Here is a 14134-nt window from a genome sequence, read left to right on the forward strand (position 1 = left end):
AGCTTGTATTGTGTAACTGTAATTGTATTGTGAGGCAGCAGTAGATAATTTGTAAGATATTAAGTAGCTATCCTGCAAGGTTAAGCCCCAAACCTACCTGATCTTTTTCCAAATGTCAAGTGTAGCTTGTTGCTATTACAAGTGCAATTATAATTAGAGCTCACTTACTTCACTTGTGGTTTTATGGATGTGGGTTGGTAACAGCACACCTTTAAGTGTCAGCTGTTAGAATAGAGCCACAATACTTACTATGGCACTGTTACACAGCCAGCAGTGCGCAGAAGTTATTTATTATTTAAGGACAGACTGTTTATGTGAATGGCATCCAGGGAAGGGTTGCAGGCACCCCTTCTGTTGCCACTATCTACTCTATCTGTGTAGTTTGAACATTTCTTTAGGACACAGAGATAGGATAACCGCACGTTCATCCACTTCATTTGCTGTTGAAATGCAAGTTGAGCAGCACAATTCTTCTTTGTTCAGAAGGAAGGGCCCAATCCTATCCAATTTCCAGCACTGATCCAGCCTCAATGCAGCTCAAAGATAAGGGAACAAACATTTCTTTACCTTGAGGAGGCCAGTGTGACTGCCTCTCCCACTGCTGGATGCACACCCTACTAACATGTCTCCATCAGCTCTGGAAAGGTGGATAGGATTGGGCTCTAAGTCCCACTGAGTGGGACTCAGATTGGAGCCTAAGCCTATTACTATCTCTTTCACAGGGCGATCAGATACAACGGATGTCAGAGTACCTATACTTTTAACCAATGTATAGAAGAGGGAATATGGGCAGATGCAGCTTTTTAAACCCTTCCATGTTAAGTTGCACCTGCCCAGATTCCTATACAATGTTTAAAGGTATAGGCATGCTGTCCTCCATTGTATCTGACCACCCTGCTCTTTAATTACAAAGAAGTGCTGTAAACATTATCACAAAAACAAATTATCACTCCCCTCCAACCCAATTTGTGATAGGTGAGCTGTTTTAAAAAGAATAGAATTAAATAAAATGCCCAGTATAAGGAGATCTCTTTCTTGAGAAACACCAGAATGGAGAAGAGTGGATTCTGTATTTGGCAAGGTCTTCATCCATTTCTTAGAAAAAGAGGGGGAAATGGCGGGTCTTTGTTTTTTGTTTGTTTGTTTGTTTGTTTTAAAATTAGGCCAAATTCTTCATTTTGACAATGCCTGCACCCTTTTGTAAAGAAATCTTTTGATATTATTCATAAATGTTAGTGGCTATTTTATTTTTCTCCATGCTTAGCTCATAAATAGACTCATAAATAGTCTGTGTATATTTATGAGTGGCTATTCTTATAAGCTTGCAGTGGAATAAAATGCCCACCAGTTCTTGGAAGTGATTTCATTTTTTTCAAAGAGATATAAAAGTTGTAAAACTTGAAAATTCAGCATACCCCCCCCCCCCCCAATGTGATGTTGTGGTCTGTTGCTATACTTGCATCCAAATCCAACACTCAATAAGGTCGCAACCTGTGTATACTTACCTGGGAGCAAGTCAATTCAACTCACTGGGGTTTATTTCTGAGTAGACAGGCATAGGATTCCACTGTATGTCTTGAAAATTTGAACATTTCTCCCCTTTCATTGGGCTACAGACTATACAGAATAGATCAGAGGGATTTTTTTTTTATACTGTCAGTGACATTCAGGAACAATAGATTCCAAGAACTGAAGCATTCTTTCACTCTTCAAGTGTAAAGTGGCTATTTGAATTTTTAAACAGCAGAATGCTAGCTCTTTTCAGAGAAGATATGTGCTGCGAGTTGTATTGTAATTGAGGGAGTGATAAATGAAGAGGGGGGGGAAGTGTGTTTCTTTAAACTCCACTGTATTTGGTTGGCCTTACATCCAAGTAAAGACACTTTGGATTGTGCAGTATAAAAGAGGAGAATGCTGTGGCCTGGGGAGGCCTGTGCATTAGGAGTGCAGGAGAAAGAACAAAGAGGGGACTGTATTTCAAAAGAAAGGATCATTCTTTCAATCCTTCTAAATCCCAATCTCCTTGTTTTTCTTTCTTCTTTCTCAAACCACAACACAGTGCATCTTGTTACTCCTTAAGGACTAACACATTTGCTTTCTTGCTTTGTTTTTGCTGCTCCAGACTCACATCTTTTGTCAATATAAAGCAAAGGGGAAAACTTTGCACACAGAAATATACTGTGTCAGAAAGAATACTGGGCTGAGCTCTTCTCTTTGAGATGCTGCTTTTCTGTGTGAAGGAATATTTTTTAGCAGAGGTGCATAAAAGTCATGTGGTCGAGGAAGAGGTTTGCCTCTTGGTTTTGCTACATTAAGAACCTGATAGTATGGTTGGGTCCTGCTGGTGCTGCAGCCACAGTGTCGGCACTAGGTGTTGTACGCTTCGATTTGTTGTGAAGGTCCTGCGCTGGGTGGCGGAGGAGTAGTACGAGGATGGTGGGAGAGCGTTCTGGAGGCAGGGAGTGGGTGTTTCAGGTCCAGGACAGGGTGGGGACAGTGAAGCAGGTTTCCACCACGTTTTAACCCCTGTCCTGGGTCTGCTGATGTTATGCAGGGCTGCTTGATTCTGCGCCGCTAAATAGCTGGTGCAGATCTGAGTAGCCCCACTGAGCAGGCTGGGGCACTTCATGGGGCCCTTACCCTGAAGAGAGCTCCCATCTGCTTGAATCCAGCATTGGATACAACGTGGGCCTGTCAGCCCTGCTGTTCCAGCGTTAGATTGGATTGGGCTGTAACCATTCTTTAAGGTGTGCGCAGTGGGAAACCCCATCTTGTTCATTCCTTCAGGCAGCAAACCTGGTCTTTAACTAGCAACATTCACACCAAATTCCCTTGGGCAGAGTTCTCAGCAGAGTGTGTACATGAGTCCAGTGATTGCAGGCCTTGCAACTAATATCCTCTATGGTTACACACTTTACTCTTAGGCATCAACCAGAGTGAAGACAGGATGGTGAAAACCTGGAATTCACTTAGCTAATGAGGAATTGTCCTATCAGGTCATTTTGGCTCAGCTTTTCCAGATAGTTACTTTTTCACATTACCCCTGGACCAGTTTATCTTATTCCATTCGGCATCTTTCTGCTGCTCATGTTCACTGAACATTTGCTCTTTAAGCTTGAACTGTTTACAGATTCCTTTGTGGGACTGACCTCCATTCCATTTAAGATAATGCAACAGACCTTGATAAACATAGGCCCAAATCCTAATGAACTTTCCAGCACTGGGATAGCTGTGCCACTGGGGCAAGTGCTGCATCCTGCAGTTGGGTGGCACTCACGGTGGCCTCCTCAAAGTAAGGGAATGTTTGTTCCCTTCCCTCAGAGCTTCATTGCCTTATGTCAGTACTGGAAAGTGGGTTAGGACAGGACCAATGAGAGGAATTTTATCAGGTGGTACAAAGTTTCTTCTGGGCCCCTTCCCAAAGGGGAAGGGGGGCAATGAGGGCAGGCAGAACAAAGAGAAAAATAGGGCAGGGGGAGGGTGCTGACAGCCACAATAATCTTTGGAGCCCAAGTCAACTAGGCTTCTTGATGCAGAGCCCAGGTCTACCTGACCATGCAGCATTGGCAGCTAGATAAAGGAGTATTGAAAACCAAACACAATCTTTGAAATATAGAAAATCCTTTGCAGAAAATTAGCATCACCGTACTTAAGGCTCACACAAGAATGGACCAAAATGAACTTCTGCAGCAGCTGTAGCACACAGCTAGGTCCCTGGGCTTCTATACACTCCTTCAGAGTTAAGGGATCCACAAGCCAAAGAGCTACAGTGGCTGGCCAGTTTCCTTCCAGATTTGACACTGTGTTAAGAAGGGTCATGGATGCATTCTTAGGCCTGGTGTGCATGGCTTGCAGCAGCAGTTAACACTGCATGCACGTGGTTGTGCCCCAGCATCATGCTCAGGCAGCGTGTTCAGGTGAGATAGGAAAATGTCAGATCCCAGGAACTTTCTGGGCCCGCTCCTTTGGTTCCTGGGCCCCCTTTCTGACCCTGGGCCCGGGTACAAATTACCCCCTTTACCCCCCTCTCCTAGGCCCTGAGTTAAGATTGCACCTATAATCCACTCCCTTGAATTTCCATGACAGAGAGTGTATCTCTCTTTCAGTCTACCAGCATCCTCCCTAGACAGTCCATCACCATCTCATTGCAAGGGTCAGGGAAGCAAAGTTCACCTCAATCACTTTGGGTCCATCTTGAAGGTCAGGCCTGTGAAGGCTGCCCAGGTTCCAAAGTTTACTATGAGAAAAACCAAGCCAGAATGCAGTTCTAAATGCGGGAACCTTAAACCACCCTTATCTATAGGACTGGCTACAGGAAAGTTCTTCATGCCCCACAGGAAAGGGAAAATGACTCTCACCTCAGGTGATGCTTGAGGGAAGGATAAATCACTGCCAGATGGGCTGCTGTTGTCACAAAGTAAGTTTTGATTAAAAAAATTCTAATATGTATTTAGAATTCATGGTGTCCACTGACTGACTTTCACCCTTTCCAGCCGTTATGTCCCACTTATGTTTCCAGGTTCCCTCCTTCACTGAGAAATAAACACCCAAATTAACACTGCAGCTACCCTGGTTTCTATGATCAGTAGTGGCTTCTTGCAACTTGCTGCTAAAAGTTCCCTGAAACATGTTTCCATGACCCACAGAGAGAACCACATTTTCTTGGTTAATCTGTGCCAAAGATGCTTTGGCATAAGAGCCCACATTTGTCATCACCTTGTTCAGTTCTGCCATCACTCATTTGCCTCAGCAACATCCTTGACTGGGTCATTGCCCAAACAAGCTACATATGTCCCATGTTACTTGGGGCTTGGGAGTGACCACAGGAAATGGTTCCCTGGGATTTGCCTATATCTACAGTGTTCTTGTAAGGAGCCAGTGTTGATAAGGACCTCTTGTGGCTTATTAATGGTTTGCTTTGTTAACAAAACAACAGGAACTACCGTTGGATCTGTCGTATTTATGTTGGGTTGTTTAGAGGAACAGTGTCAGCACCATGATGGTGGGGGCCTAGGGCTAAGTCCTTATTCACTGCCCTCTCCCTGGAGATGCACCACGTGCTCCCACTTCCACCAGGGACTGAGGCTTCAGGTCTGTCTGTCCAGGTGGGCTCTCTGACAAGCATGGGTCCTCAGCCCGTTCCCTGGCTGGTTGACCCCCAACACCACCCCTGTAGAGTGACAAGATAGGTTTTTAATCCCTTGGTTTCCGGTCCAAATCTGGTCACCCCAAAATACAAAAAGGAAAACCACCTGACCATGTGTATACAGCTATCTGAAACCTAGACAAAAATAACTTGCATATTCATCATTTGGATTAGAAAAGGGGAAAAAAGAGCACAAATTGAGAGTGAGGAATATTTTAATGAGTTGGAAGCTCAATATGGTGGCACCAAGACAGATGCACAATCACCTCCGTCTCCGTTGATTATGGCAATTGTCAATATGTTTATTCTTGTCTTCTACATTGTGTATGTGTGCTGTTAACTGTATATGTGTCAATGTGATTAATTGTATACCTCTTGCTTCAAATGGTGTTTCACTATACTGATTATGCTGTTAAAAGACAACAAAACATTGAAAGTGCAGGTCACAGTTTTTCCCCCCAGGTAAAATACAAGCCTAATATTTGGGCTCTGCTATAGCAGTCAACATTTTCCTGCTTTCCAGTTTCTGCCCACATGTCAAACAAATGGCATCCTTGTTTAATTTCAGTGCCCAGCAGCTCCTAAACTGGAGGGGGGTTAGAGAGTGCTGCAGTATTTCTTTTCATGCTGTTTATATACAGCACAAGGTAGCGTTGATATGTTCACTGAATTTTCAATGCCTAAGGGCCAGATCCAGAGTGACACGCACTGGCCCAGCACCAGCACGTACAATTGCGAATATGCCATAAGGCACAACTGCAATAGCCTGCGCTAGGCAAGCACCAGGCAGTGAAGAGGTAAGTCTTGGGGGGAGGTGTACTGGGGAAGAGGGAGGGTGGGGGGAAGGCATGACAGAGAGGGGGCAGGGCAGGAGGGGGCAGAGATGGCAGCAGGCCCTGCCACCATATCCTAACCCCCCTCCTGGCCCGGAAGACCTGATACAGACCTCTTTGAATCTATGCCCATTCAATAGCTGGCGTAGATCCAAGGAGAGCCATTGGGGCCACCTGGGGTTTTCATGGGGAAGGGAACATAAGCTCCCTCACTCCAAGTAGCTCTGGCGATGCTTTCCAGCCCCTTGCGATTCAGTGGTAGCCATTTCAGCACTGCTGCAGCCCCAGGTGCTGAGAAGCTCAGGACTGGGCTGCCCATCTGGTTAACAAGGGTTTGGATGGGCACTGCAGAAAATGAATGTCAAATATTCTCTTCTTATGCAGGATGCAGATTTGAAGTGTTAACATTTCAGCAGTTGACATTTCCAAAGAGTGGGACTGACTGGCACTGTGGCAGAGGCTGAGCAGTTTGCTAGCAGAGGAGGGCGGGGGGAATGTCTAATGCAATATGTAAAGATGTATGGCATCCGGGTCTCATTAAGTTAGACTGTGCCCCTGCCCCCTTCAGGAAACACCAGATGCCTCCAGGAAGGAATTGGAAAAAAAAAAAAATCCTAGAAAAATACTGTAACCCACTCTGGTCCCATGGGATACTGTAGGTAGGATATAAATTGAAATAATAATTGTGATTGTTGTGACCCCTGCAAGGGCAAAAGGGCAGGATAAGAAATTCCTAAATAAAGCATCTCAGCCTTGAGGCACCAAATCTTTTACATTTCCTCCCAATATTCCTGGATGTCAGTGTGTTTGCCGCTCTACTCCCTGTTTATCCAAAGATGAAGATACAATGAACTTCTCTTATACCAAGATTTTTATTTAAATAAAATGCAATTTTCCAGTTTTCGGTCCACTATCCCCACTTTCTAGCGCAACAGTTTCAACACTGTGCCATAGCACATTGGTGTGCCAAGAAGGGTCTGCAGGTATTTTGCGGGACTTTGGGGGAGGGTTGTATATTAGTAGGGCCATTGGGGGATGCAAGCCCCCCAGCAATTGTGCCTTGTCAATTATCAAAAACCAATGGTGTGCTTTGACAACTGCAGCGCCTTGTCAGTGTGCTGTGAGATGTAAAGGGTCAAAAACTGCTGTTCTAGTGTGACCAAGAAACAGAAGCCAGTATCTCTGCTCCAGAATTAAGGTGACTTGATTCTTCATGGCTGGGATCACTGGGGAAGGGAGCAGATTTAGCTGCTACCCTCCTTGATGTCCTGAAGTGCAGCCTTTTACTTTCTCCTGTATTTGAATGGTTGCCTTTCAGTACGGTAAGCTGGGAAATAATACTCTCCACTTGAAGTTCCTATTGTAAAGAGGACAAGGCTGGCCTCCCCCAGCACTGAGTGGTTGATCTTTCAATGACAGGTATGCTTCAGGGGCCCTTGCAGTATACAAGCCCTTCTCACACATGCCCAGACACATGCACACACTGCCATGTCCTGTTTTCTTCATTATAGAATATTCCATATTCTATTATTGGATTTAGCTACATATTCTTACAGGTGCACGTATTGAGAAACTCTGATGGGCGGTCAAATGTTCACACAGTGGCATGTTTCAGTTTGCCAACATGTCAGGAGTGCAACATTCCTACCTCAACAAGTGAATCCATATTGTTCTTCAGTATATAATTTAAAAATGTATACTTTCTTTAATACATAAAAAAAATAATTATGTGTTTAAAACAAAGAAAAAAAAATTCAAGTGCAAATAATTGTAGCCTCACAGATTGTAGCAAGGTAACAATAGTCCTTGAATGCTGAATTCCTTGGAGCATTCAGAGCCCAATCCTATACATGTCTACTCAGAAGCAAGTCCCATTATAATTCCGCCTTGGGTGCTCTTTCGGGGAGAAAGGCAGAATATAAATCCAATAAATAAATAATAAATAAATAATAAATAAATAATAATCGATGGGACTTGCTCCCAGCTAAGTGTGGATAGGATTGCAGTCCAGGGCCCAATCCCAAACAGTGTGCTCTGGCTTATCTCCAGTGCGCACTGTTGCAAATGTGCCTTAAGGCATGTCTTCAGCCCTCAGCGCCAGTCCAGCACTGGTGCTAGCTCAGTATTGTCTGGGTTAGCACCAGTGAACTATTCCTGCTCTGCCGCTCCACAGTCTCCTGAACTGCCGGGTGGGGGAGAGGTAGGTGGGGGCGTGTGGGAGTCAGGGAGGAGGTGTTCTGGGATGGGGGGAGGAGGGCAGAGGATGGTAGGAGGAAGGCTGAGGGAAGGAGCAGGATGGGAGGGAGCAGAACTCCACTCCTCCACATCCAGAGCCTCCGTGTCATGGAGGGCCCTACGTGGAGGATCTCAATTCTGCGTCAGCCCAAGGGTTGCCACAGAATCAAGTAGCCCCATTGCAGGGCTAATTGCTTTACCTGGGGGAAGGGGACAAAAGTGCCCTTCCCCCAAGGAGCCACCAGGAGCTGCCCTGTTGTGCACAGGATGCTGCAGCAGCTGTTTTGGTGCTGCAGCTGTTCCAGAGCAACAAGCAGCTCAGGATTGGGCTTCCTGTCAACCTGTTCCAAGACACAAATTGATTCAGGTAAAGGCACAGCTGTGGAACCATTTGCTCTGCTGAATATTTCCTCTTTGGTTAGCCGCAAAAGATGAAATACTACAAAATCATGTCACAGAAAGCATCCTGGGGTATTTCTAGCCAACCATGCTTACAGAACTCAAAAGCAAACCCCAGCTCATCCTGCTGGAACTGTTAACAAACCCCATCTCTCAAACTAACGCTTTCACAGACATTTCATTGGGACAAAAGCATGGTTTTCTCCCACCTCAGCAGAGCTACTCAAGCCAAGGACATTCATCGGACTGAAGGCACTTGAACTAGAATGTATCTCCCTCGGGATTCTCTGACAAGCATCTCTGTTTAGAGGATTGTTGAATGGACTGACTAGTATAATGGTTCAGCAGTCTCTCTCATTCAAAAAGCAACTGCATATGCTGTATATTACGAATTTTTAAAAAAACCTATGGAATATTTCTAGTGTCTTTCATAGTACTCATGGGGTTCTCAGAGATTTATATTGTTTTGGGGAGAGAATAAAAAAAACACAAAACTTTAGACTATCGTACCACAGTGGTTCCCAAACTGTCCAGGAGAGTTTGGGCTGCAGTATGTAGGAAGGAAGGGGGAAGCACTGGTGCTCCTGCAGTTGTGATGAAAACGTGGAAGTGGAATGTGCAAACATTTTTCAACAGTTCTAGGGGGTGGGGAGGCTTGCCAAGGACCCTGCTGAATTCCCCCACCCTTTGGAGGGTATCTGTGAACATTGTTGGTTGGCAACCTTCAGTCTCGAAAGACTATGGTATAAGCCTACAGCACCCAGTATTCCCAGGCGGTCTCCCATCCAAGTACTAACCAGGCATGACCCTGCTTAGCTTATCCCCGAAGTCCCCAGCAATGATGCGATTGTAGGAGAGCCCATGCTGCTGTTAAGGTTGCCCCAACCCTTAAAGGTGCAGGGTCAGAGCTTCTCAGGCTGGTGTGCAACAATGCCCCAGTTTGAGAAGTTCTGTCTTACCACATTGAGATAGTTTATATGATACTGTCTGACCAGCCCCCGTGAAGCTGCACATCCTGTCCCTCTCCTGGCAAGTGGGGACCCCACCATCTAATAACATCCAAACCACCTCCCCACATAATATCAATTGTACAGTCCTGTACAACGTCCTGGAACGTGTTGGAATCCCTAGCATGTATGCACTGCTGAAACAGAGACGCCTGCGTTGGCTCGGTCATGTTGTGAGAATGGATGATGGCCAGATCCCAAAGAATCTCCTCTATGGAGAACTCGTGCAAGGAAAGCACCCTACAGGTAGACCACAGCTGCGATACAAGGACATCTGCAAGAGGGATCTGAAGGCCTTAGGAATGGACCTCAACAAGTGGGAAACCCTGGCCTCTGAGCGGCCCGCTTGGAGGCAGGCTGTGCAGCATGGCCTTTCCCAGTTTGAAGAGACACTTGGCCAACAGTCTGAGGCAAAGAGGCAAAGAAGGAAGGCCCATAGCCAGGGAGACAGACCAGGGACAGACTGCTCCCGGTGTGGAAGGGATTGTCACTCCCAAATCGGCCTTTTCAGCCACACTAGACGCTGTTCCAGAACCACCTTTCAGAGTGCGATACCATAGTCTTTCGAGACTGAAGGTTGCCAACACAAAGTTGGCTCTCCATATGCACATTTATTTGTGCAGTGCTTAGGTAAACTCTTCACAGAAATTAAGGAGCCACATCATTATTTGCTTGTACACCCCTGAGAAGATATAGGAGTGAAGGGGGAAGGGAAGACAGAAAGGGAGATAAGGTTATGCAAAAGGGAAAGCAAGGGAAGTTGATGAAGTTTTCCTGTTTCTTACTAGAAAAAAAATTGAAAAAGAAATTAAAGAAAGAAAAATAGAAATGCAAAGTCTCAGAGAGTAAGCAAACAGATCAGAACAACCACAATAGAAATCAAAGGTGTGCTATGAATGAAATGTTCTGGGGAGGGGGTCATTAGCTCTGCAGAGGACACTTGTTTTACATGCAGAAGGCTTCAAGATCAATTCTTGGCATCTCTTGGTAGTGCTGGGACAGACCTCTCAGAAACCCTGTGGAGATCTGCCAGTCACCATAGATAACACTAAGCTAGACCATGCAACTTCATCTACTCATGTAACCTCAGCATCCCCTGAATAGGAGTAACCTTGTTGCAAGCATGCTCTAAGAGTCATGCTAGGCAACTGTAGGAAACCTTACCAATAAGCAGCACCTGTGTATCCTAAACAAGTATAGCAATTAAGGTTTAACAGCCAACATATGAGGAAAGATCATTCTAGGACTAGAAAAAAGGGAAATTAAGGAGAAAATGCCTCCCTTTCAAAAAACCAACAAATCCCCAAATCCAGTACAAAAGGTAGCAGCAAAGGATAGTAGTATATGAATGTAAAGCTCTACTGCTGTCTGTCCTTTAGTTGTTTAAAGCAAAAACTATCCTTGTAGTTTCTGTCTGTCTGAATGCCTATCCCATCAAAGGCTGTGTAAGCATCACTGAGAGCTGACCAAGCTTATACTCAATCCTTAAAGGCCCCAGATGCAGCCCTGAGAGGAACTGGATTGGCTAGTTCTATTTTAGATAAAGGATACAGGTGGGAGGGGAGAGCAACTTCAGAGAAGCTGAGTCTAAAATAAAAACTCTGGTTTTGACTGGACTTTTTTCTTCACTTTTAGCAATCTCCCCCAGCCTACTCCTTCTTTCACAGTAACAATTTAGAAAGTGAACTCTTTCCTACTATGGAGATGAAATTTGCTGTCTCCTTCTCCACATTTGCATATCAGGCTGCTTTTTTAGATTTAAGAGCAGGGCTTGTAGGGGAAAAAATAGTAACCATTTGTGCAAGAGGCTCTGGCCCTAGTGATCATTCTTATGCTTTATGTAAGTTATCCTCCAAAGCAAGCCTTTGTCCACATGCAACCATCAAATGGTTATGATTATATAGGCCTGGCCATCAGAGCTAAATGGAACCTCCTAGTCAATATACCTCTGAGTACCAAGTGCTGGGGACAAAGAGCAGGGCAAAAGATGTTGCTTTGCTGCTGACCAACTTTCCAGTGACATTTTGCCAGCCACCATTTGAAAAAAGGATGCTGTATTGGAATTGTGGAAGATATTGCGAGGAGATAGGATGTGGTGTCTGAAGTAGCCCTTAGTTCTCATGCAGCCATTTTCCACCACTGTGCTGTGGCACACTGGTGTGCTGTGGGTGGTCTGCAGGTGTGCCGCAGGAGTTTGGGGAAAGATCATTTGTTAGTAGGGCCACTGGGGAATGCGAGCCCCTGTTGTCACAATATGATGTGCCTTGTCAATGGTCCAAAAACTGATGGTGTGCTTTGACAACTTTAGTGCCTTGTCAGAGTGCCATGAGATGAAAAAGTTTGAAAATCACTGTTCTAGTGAATCTGGGGAACATGGGGTTAAAGCCTGGTCTTTCAGTAATGGGTGTGCTGTGCAGCTGCAGCCACTAGAGGCAGGCAGGTCATTACAGGGATAAAAGTAGCACCTGGAGCAGTGAGAGTTTGTGGGTTGTAGTGAGAGTGGAGACCTGCTAGCTTATTGGACTGATTTTCCAGCTAACTGGCTAATTAACTTATTGACTGACTCACAAACCAGCTAACAAATTAAGAAACTGGCACACTGACTGGTGGATGGACAATGAAGTAGCACACTGACTAATGAATTAACTAATGGACTAATCACACAGAGACTTCTGTGTGGTGGAGAAGTGAGGTGGCACTGCTGTACCTAGAATATCAATTTTCAACCACTGTGCCATGGCACACTGGTGTGCCGCGAGTGGTCCTCAGGTGTGCCACAGGAATTTGGGGGTAGGTCATTTATTAATAGGGCCAATGGGAGATGTGAGCCCCCACTGGCAGCATGGTGTGCCTTGTCAATTGTCAAAAACCTGGTGGTGTGCCTTGACTGACCATTTAGTGCCTTGTCAGTGTGCCGTGAGATGGAAAAAGTTGAAAATCACTGACCTAGAAGAATTTCTGCTTGAAAAAGTGGGAGGAGGGACCTGTTAGCACTACAGGCAAGCCACCTATTAGTCACCTTCCCATTGGTGCTGGGGTTCAGCAGTAGGTTTTTATGCTGCTAGAGCTAGCTGGTGGGGGGGGGGAGCCTAACTAGCTTGAAGTGGGCATAAGTTCTTTAGGCCAAGTTTAGAACAGGAATCTGGCAAAACAGATGCTACAAGCATCAAAGCCTGCAGGGTGCTTTTGTGTTCTTATGATGCATGCAGAAGACACAGGCTACAGTTCTAGCCATACTTTCCTGGGAGTAAGCCCCATTGACTATAATGGGACTTTTGAGTAGACAATGCATAGGATTGGGTTCTCAATCCAGTCAAAATAAAGTACTTCTAAGACTCATTGGTTCAATGTGAACCATGTGTCCAACTGTCCCATTGAAACCAATTATTATTGGCCTGATTCATCTTTAACAGAAAAGAGGACAATTTTATTCTTAAGTAGCCTTGAATATTTACTCCACTCTAAACAGGCTATATGTCAGCTGTTGCCAAAGTGTCACCAAGGTTGCCAGCTTTTTACTGGCTCTGTTCCTCTGCCTAACATCAAAATACATTTTGTCTGATCTGGCCAATAAGTGTTAAGGTTAGCAGATATGAACTGAGCTTTTAAGTTATAGCTCCAATAAAACAAGTTATTGGAAATACCACTAAACAATAAAGATATGTGGCTGTTTTTTATAATCTGTTTGAAAGCAGGTCTTAGTAACGGCACCCAGTGCTGACAGATTCATTGCCATTAAGTCTTTCAACCGAGTATGTCCTTGCAGAGTTGCCCCTGCAATAGCCTCTTTACTTTCGACAGAGCAATTCTGTAAATAAATACAGAAATTATCCCCTTTGCCAGGAACTCAAAGGTTAGAAATTAAGCACACAGTGAGGTTAGAAGCAATCATTTTAGAACAATGGGATCCACTGTAAATAGTGGTGAGTTGTTTGGGGGGTGGCAAAACAAATCTCTTTGTATTATTGGACTCATAAAACTTTGCTATGCTAAATTCAGCCATTGTCAAGGCCGTGAGGCACTAACAAAGACTTGACATTTCATTTTATATGTCTGGATATGTTGGTGATACTGAAACAGGTATGGATGCTTGCATTCCTTTGCCGCTTTGCAACATGGACACTAAATGTGCAACTTTAAAGCTCTCAAAGCGGTGGTGATTCATAAGGTAGCCATTGCATTTCCCACCCCTTCCTTCCCTGGTGCTGTAATCATCAAGCATAGCAGTAAGTAGGTATTCAGATACAGTGGTGTTGCTGGGTGGGGTAGCTTGTGTGGATTGTCCCAGGTGCCCCACACTGGAGTGGGGTGGAAGGGTGATGGGTGTGTTGCCTGAGCCCCCACCAAAAAGAGTTCCATGCTGTGTTTGGGAGTAGATAGGCCCTCCTGCCTGCTCTTACTTCTGAACAGCTGCAAATCACGCCCCCTGGAAGCAATTGGTGGTGGCGCTATGACGTGACAATATCATCATGTCACTGCTGAACTATTTCTGGGTGCCTTACCAGGCACCTGTG

Source organism: Tiliqua scincoides, chromosome 4, assembly GCF_035046505.1.
Source record: "Tiliqua scincoides isolate rTilSci1 chromosome 4, rTilSci1.hap2, whole genome shotgun sequence".
Classification (NCBI taxonomy): domain Eukaryota; kingdom Metazoa; phylum Chordata; class Lepidosauria; order Squamata; family Scincidae; genus Tiliqua; species Tiliqua scincoides.